Source organism: Dioscorea cayenensis, chromosome 3, assembly GCF_009730915.1.
Source record: "Dioscorea cayenensis subsp. rotundata cultivar TDr96_F1 chromosome 3, TDr96_F1_v2_PseudoChromosome.rev07_lg8_w22 25.fasta, whole genome shotgun sequence".
NCBI lineage: Eukaryota > Viridiplantae > Streptophyta > Magnoliopsida > Dioscoreales > Dioscoreaceae > Dioscorea > Dioscorea cayenensis.
In genome coordinates, this window is record NC_052473.1 from 2,027,108 (window position 1) to 2,035,281 (window position 8,174).

The following is an 8,174-nucleotide window of genomic DNA, read 5'->3' on the forward strand; positions in this document are numbered from 1 at the left end:
GTTCTGTTAGGTCAGAGGATGATCTTGAGTTGGAGAGTTCTCGATCTGAGATTAGTTGTTGACTTGGCTGTCGAAGTCAGGTTTTCATCTAGTTCAGCTTTTTGCCAGTCAATGATACATCAGTTCATGGGATGTGGTGGGATTGATATACCTACAGGTAATATAGCATCCTATGGTTGGCACAATGTGTTTAACAGCTCATAATATAGTTTTGTCCTCATCATCATAAAAATGTTTTACCTGTTACTCTCTTTGAATTTACAGCTCTCTCTCAGTATTTACCTTGCATCCATTGTATTTGAGAGTGCAAGCACTTTCAACCAATCTTCCAGAAGAAATTAAGGTTGCCATGGACCTTCTTCATTTACAGTGACATATTGGTGCTTTGATGTGTTTTCAGATGCAACCTCTGAAATTGTTTAGTTTGGCTTTCAGTTATGTTGTACTTCTTCTTAATTCCTTTATAATTGGCATGCAGAAAGAAATTTTGAGTGAAAAAGATCGGCTTGACAGAAAGGTAAAACTTTATTATCAGCATTCAACTTGCTTTGTGGGGTGATTCTGATTTTTCTTTAGGCAACCGTCTCTTTATGATGTTAGTGGAGAAATCAACATGTCTTGTGTTTCTTATATAATTGCTTATCAACTCTAACTTGGCTTTCTGTTGTGTGAAATGCCTGTAAATTGGACTGGAGCACACAAGCTATGAAAGCCTTGGATTTTGCTTTTTTTTAAGAATTTTATATGTTCAGTAGATTGGTTTATGTGGCATTATTTGAATGGAAAAATTGTTAAGTCTTTAATATGGGCATTGAAATGTATTTGGTTTCCCAGAATATAGGTGTCAACATCAGAAAGGTCATTTGTTATTAACAATGAAAAACTGAAATTATTAAACACAATCCACTTTAAGAAACCTACATGGCCTGTTATTGGATGATACTGCCCTTATTATGTGTGTCTAATTAATGGTATTACCTTGAGATTAATATTCTTAATTTTGTTTGATGTCCAATTTGAACTTCCAGGAGAACTAGATTCTGTTATGAGATTTTTGAGAATATTGTGGCAATCTCAAATGAATACTTCTCTTCTCTTTTCTCTTTTACTTTTCTCGAGGTGAAGTATTGGGCCATCTTCATGCATGTAGTCAAAGAACTGCAAATTGAAAGAAGAAGGTTTACTTTTAGAATTAATGTCACATGCCATTATCTTCCATTCATGAAAAACATTCAGAAGTATGAGAAGGGCACATAGGCCTGCAGCGATCAATGCATATCTCAAGTACTTTAAGTCCCACTAGATAAACTTTATATAGTATAAGAAGCATTCCCAACGTGGACCAATTTCTGCTTACTTGGCACTCTTGGTAACAGGCTGTTCAGTGTCTTATTATTGGCAAACTTTGGTAATTCCTGATTCCTTTTGTTTTCCTAGTTCTCATGTGGGATGTTTGTTTCTACAGGATGTTGATTATGAGGCTACAATGGCTGCAAAATTATCAATTGCAAAGAAAATTTTCAATCTGGAGAAGGATAAAATACTTGATTCTGGTTCCTTCCTTCAATTCTTTTCGGAGAATGAGGTATATGGAGTCTATGTTTTGACTTGCTTTTGGCTATTTAGTTGCAGTATACTGTATAAATTGAAATCGCATTAGTGTTTGAAGCACCTTTCTTAATTTGAAGTTCAGACTGTCATGAAGATTGCATGTAGATTATCTTGTTAAGTAAACCACTTGACATGTGATTTTTTCGTGAACAGCATTGGTTGAGACCTTACACAGCTTTCTGTTTTCTAAGAGACTTCTTTGAGACATCAGACCACACACAATGGGGCTGCTTTTCAGTGTTCTCAAAAGAAAAGGTAATGCAAAGCTCTTATTTAGAAACAATCCAAATCACTATGGAAATACCTAATTCACATACTGGATTCTTTTTAGAGGTTACTATTTTGTAGAATTTTGTTGTGAATATCGGCAACTACATTTTTAATGATCATTTTATATCATTTCTTCTGATCACCTGATACATTTTTCATCAGCTCCAGAAGCTTGTTTCAAAAGACAGTCTGCATTATGAAATTATATGTTTCCACTATTACATTCAATACCACCTACATTTACAGGCAACTAAAGTTCATTACTACTTTGGAATTTGCTTTTAAGAAGATCATTTCTTAGTTTTGCATTATGGCAAATAGAATTTTATGTTTATTTATTTATTTATTTATTCTAATGGTTGTGATTTGCTCACACTATCCAGCTGTCAGAGGCAGCAACTTATGCAAGGAAGAACAGAGTAGTATTGAAGGGGGATTTGCCAATAGGTGTTGATCGGAATCGTGTGGATACGTGGGTATACCCTAATTTGTTTCACATGAACACATCTACCGGTGCACCACCAGATTGTTTTGATAAGAATGGACAAAATTGGGGGTTCCCAACATATAACTGGGAGGAGATGTCAAAAGATAACAATGCATGGTGGCGAGCTCGTTTAACACAGGTTATTCTGATTATTTATTTGCTTTTCACTTTATGCTTTTCCATCATTTCATCTTTTCTTATGCACTAGCCTTTTCTCTACTTTTGCAGATGTCAAAATATTTCAGTGCTTACAGAATAGATCATATTTTGGGTTTCTTTAGAATCTGGGAACTCCCTGATCATACTCTTACTGGTCTTGTAGGAAAATTCCGTCCTTCCAGTCTCATTAGTCAGGTAACATAAGTTAAACTAGAGTAAGCAGTAATGCAAATATTTGGTTGTAGATAACTAAGCAAATAGTTTATCTAGTTAAATAATATATAATTATTATTTTCCAAAGAAATGCTAATTATTATTTCTGATTCTGCAATTTTCTTTACTGAAAGAAATACCGCATTTTAGGATGAGCTCGAGAAGGAGGGTATATGGGACTTTAATCACTTGAGCTGTCCATATATCCGGCAAGAAATTTTGCAGGTTTCTGCTTAATATATCTATCCTTGGCTTAGCCGCAACATTTATCTTTGCCTTCTTTTTCTGCTATGACGGTCTGTGTTAATAACCTTTTGTTTATTTCAGGAAAAATTTGGATCCCTTTGTACTAGTTATTGCTTCCAATCCTTCTTGAATGAATATCACTCTGCTATGAGGTACCCATCTGTTTTTGCATCTGTCTTTTATCTAGCTCATTGTTCTCTAGTCCAGCGGGAATGAGGTAGCATAAATTCTTGAGATAGGCATCCAAATCTTAGCCACGTTTCATATTGAGTAATTAATAGCCATTTCACTAATTGGTCTTTTTATTATAATGTCTCGCTAATTTCTAGGGAAGCATCATAAATCTGTTTCCTTTGAAGCCAGTTAATAGAAGCAAATGTGACTGCAGTATGTTCATTGTTAATTTGAATGGCGTGATAAGACCAACGAATCACTAGTTGGCTTTATGATTATGCTCAATACCCACCTTGTTGAAGTCTTAAACTGATTAGCCAGCACTATCTACAGGGATAGAAAAATACCAATAAGCTCGTAATTTAATGATCTTCATTGTGGACTGATCAAATGGATGTACATGCTTGTCATGCTATGAGCTTTCATGGTCCACAAGGTGGATTAATCTGATTCTTTTTGTTTTGCAATTCTCTTCAAACTTATCCTAACAATCAGTTGATAGTCTATTTAATTTAATGATCTTCAGGTAGCAATCAGTTGATGATTGTCTTTAATTTTTGCTCGAGACAATGAAGAGAATTTTAATTTTTGTCAATAGCCTCATTTTCTTTGTTCCTTCCCTTTCAGAATATTATTCTTATCAGAGATCCTGAAGATGCTAAGAAATTTTATCCTCGCTTTTAATTAACTTGGAAGATACATCAAGTTTCAAAGATTTAGATGAACACAGGTGAATTTTATGAAATGCAATTCATTGCATTTTTCACTTTGCTCACACAGCAATAAGCTTGTCTTTACTCTTCATTTCTTACTGCAGTAAAATGATTCTCAAAGACTATTACTACGACTACTATTTCTGTCGGCAAGAAAATCTTTTGGCGTCAAAATGCATTGAAGACTTTTCCTGTTCTCTTGAACTCATCAGATATGTTGGCTTGAGGAGAAGATCTTGGACTCATTCCTGCTTGCGTGCATCCTGTATTCTCTATTCATTTTTTACTCCTTTTTCACAGTTATCTATAGTCCACAAATTACTAGAATTATATACATCATTATGTTCTGCTTTTCTAGGTCATGGAAGAGCTTGGGTTGATCGGCTTGCGTATTCAAAGAATGCCCAGTGAGCCCGATCTAGAGTTTGGTATTCCTTCTCAGTATAGCTATATGATGGTATATCTCATTACATACCACCGGATTGCTGTTTTTTTTTACAGCAATTAATTTATATGCATTTTCATGACATGATCTTGTTGGGAAAGGTTATGCAGTGCTTTGCAATACCGTCTTATATATATGCATTGTCATATGACTAGTTCTCAAATATATACCTTGATGGTGAATGCAAAATACTTTTTACATAATTTTGATTGAATACTTACAATGGGGGTTGTTGATTCGGTGCTTAGGTCTGTGCACCGTCATGTCATGATTGTTCCACCATGCGTGCTTGGTGGGAGGAAGACGAGGAGAGAAGATGGCGATACTATAAGAACGTCATTGGCTCCGATGAAGTACCACCCTCTCATTGTGACCCTGATATAGCACATTTCATTCTTCAGCAGCAGTTCAAAGCTCCATCAATGTGGGCAACAAAAGAGCTGTGTTTGATTATCGGAAACTCTACTGAGTCGATCAAAATACAAATTTCAAACAAATTATTTTTCTTTAAAAAGTCTATTACTTGATGTTGTTGTTCTAGAGGTGTTAGAAATAATGAAGTCAAAACTTGGCTGCCTATCATGACAAAAATTGAATTCAATTAAAATGTGAGTTTTTAAATGATTAAAAAGCAAGGTTTTAATTGATTAAATAATATATATTTAATTAAAAAAATTATTTATTAGGGGTTATAACCGTTTCCATAACTATAACTAGAGTTTTAAAATTTTTAATTGTATAATTGCCTCTTTCTAGAGGTGGTTAGCTGTGTTTGATTATCGGAAACTCTTTGAGTCAATCAAATACAAAATTTCAAACAAATTATTTTTCTTTAAAAGTCTATTACTTGATGTTGTTGTTCTGAGGTGGTAGAAATAATGAAGTCAAACTTGGCTGCCTATCATGACAAAAATTGAATTCAATTAAAATGTGAGTTTTTAAATGATTAAAAGCAAGGTTTTAATTGATTAAATAATATATATTTAATTAAAAATTATTTATTAGGGGTTATAACCATTTCCATAACTATAACTAGAGTTTTAAAATTTTAATTGTATAATTGCCTCTTTCTAGAGGTGGTTATAAAAAGCTGTAATTTTAAAATTTTTAATGATCGAGAGTGGTTATAATCGTATGTGTGTTGTTAATTGCAGAGATGGTTATAACTCGTCTTTAAAAACCTCTTCCTTTAGTTATTTATTTTATCCAGCGGTTGTATCAAACCGACTTTTAAAATTCTAGAGTCGAAACATACTGAAATTCGTTATAAAAGGCGGTTAAAATCGCCTCTATAGCTCATGAAAACCGCCTCTAAAGCTCTTTTTAAGTGTAGTGCACATCTACAGAATAAGTCCAAAACTTTTCATGCTAGTTTAATTGTATTACTTTTTTCAATTTTTAAGAATCTTTATATTGTATGTAAGATATTCATTTTAGGTTATGATGTTTAATTGATATAGAATGTGAACAGAATATGAAATATTGTGAAATATTTTGTGGAGTAACATTTCTCGAATTTGTGGTGCATTGAACAAATGCCTGTTGACATTCTTTATGATTGGTTAATGTATTAATATTGTAAATGATATTGTTATTCAGCTCTTTCTAGTTCATTATTGTTGAGCGTATATTAGTTTTCAGGGAATGAAAACCACCAATGATTTATAGAGCAAGACTCCATCATTTTAACAATTCGACATCAAGGTTCGCAAATAAGATGTATTTGATCCTCAATGCATGTCTGACAATTCATTGCAGCAACATGAAAGATGAAGAGTGCATTACTGAAGGATTAAACACTCAATTTGAAGGTGAGATCTGGTGATATTCTCCAATGAACTTCACAACCTCAAGTTATGCCCATTTAATGTAGTTTGATGGGACATAATTGAGCCAATAAGCTGTTTTTAAGTTATGTCAAAGATTTCAAATTTTTAATTTAGAGTTAATGATACTTTTGCAGATAAACAAAGAGTGTACCTTAAATAAACTCAGTGAATGAAGCCTTATTTATCAAACAACCAAGAGCAAATCTCTCTGTTTATTCATCACTAGTGCCCTTTCTTTTTGGTCTAAATTCTTTTCTTTTGCTATTAATGTGCATATAATATTGTCACTTACTTGACAGTGTATGCTCAGGCATGTTTTCCTGATCACAGAGTTGCTAATGTGTAATGACACACATAATTAAGTAATAAGTGTTATGATTTCTTCACCATGATCACTTAGAATATATAGATTATTGTCTCATGATACCCATACGCTACAGAAACTATATCAATGGGATATTCACACCATAATAAATAATGAGACGACATGTGCTGTAATATAAAAGTGTACAAAGCAATACTAGAACCGGATGTACAATATATATGCACGGTATGAGAATAATATAAAAATCCCGGGTGAGCATTGTATAAACGATGAGGAACAAGATCATTTGCTGATGGAAGATTTGAGCCGGCACTCCACCTGACTCAGGTGTCGTCTACCATTGGGCTATCCAATGGTTGACATTCACACCATAATTTGTTTAGACATTTGTTCTACAAAATTAGCTTTGTATAAATCATTTGTTCGGCATAGCATAACGAAACATATTGAGTATCATTTCTTCTAAAAGGCAACAATAAAAGGAGAAATAAAGTTGAGGCATTGCAAGATAGAAAAACAAATTAAAGATATATTCACAAAGTCTTTGACATCGTCAAAATTTGCTCCAAGTATGCCCATAGTGCATTAAAGATGAGTGTTAAAATTAATGACTTTCCAAACTAGTGAACAAAACTCTAAATAGATTTGGAAAAAATTTCTAGAGCCGTAAACAAGAATGTCTATATGTTATATAATAATAATAATAATAATAATAATAATTTTAAGCGCTCCCTTGACTTCCTCAGCGCTAGAGCATCAAATCCTTCCGGCGAACTCGATCATGGCCCCCTCGGGGAGTAGTCGCATTTCGAAATCTTCGACCGAGCTCGAGATGCTGGGGGACTGATTGTCTTCCGCCTGATCAGATTTTTACCTTTTTTTTATTTTCCTTTCTATGTTTTGTTGTACCCTTCTCCTTCACCTCTGGTGAGAGAATCTTATCACTGTCATCTGTTTTTCTTTATTCTCAATAAATCGGGTGGTTTATCCACTTTTTAATATTATAATATTAGAATAGTTTCAATTAGAAAAATGTATAGAAAAAAATCTAGAAATTACTTTGTAAAAAATGAGAAGATATATGTTTGTTTTTTTCTTTGGGGGTATGAGAAGGCTTGTTCCTCATTTTATCTTTTGTTTGTTGTTTTGTTCTGTTTTCTTCGTTTTGTTTACCACTTCTAGTGGTTTTACGTGCTTCTTATTGTTCTTACCCCGATGTTTTTGGCGTGGGGTTGACTATTGTTTCCTCTTTTTAGTTAATTGAGATGGTTTATCACTCTTTTTCATATTTTGTAAAAAATCAAAAGATTGTATATAGAACCACGTACAACTACTATGAATACCCCATAAGTTTCAACATTTAGAAATCTAATATTGAATGAAGAATCTTTTGTCAAACTAGCCATAAAAATTGTATATATGTTTTAGGAAAAAAAATTAAAATTGGCATATATATAACAGAGCATGATGTCCACAAATTATATTTATATTCAATATATATACATATAAGTGCGCAAATGGACCCAAATAAAGAAAACAATAATGATAAAGATCATTATGCTGATTACCAACTTTACTTTTGGTATAATTCTTTTTTCTTTCCGTTCTTTTTCTGTTGTTCCCAATTGGCCATATTAAAGCACTACATTAGTGGATATCTTTATTCCTCCTTTCTTTATATCAACTTCTTGATATGCTTTGC

At 33.1% G+C, this 8,174-nt stretch overlaps 1 pseudogene; it reads left to right on the forward strand.

Annotated features, from left to right (window-relative positions):
• Nucleotides 1-4,845, forward strand: part of LOC120255556 — a 7,133-nt pseudogene extending 2,288 nt beyond the window's left edge.
• Nucleotides 4,846-8,174: the final 3,329 nt, after the last annotated feature.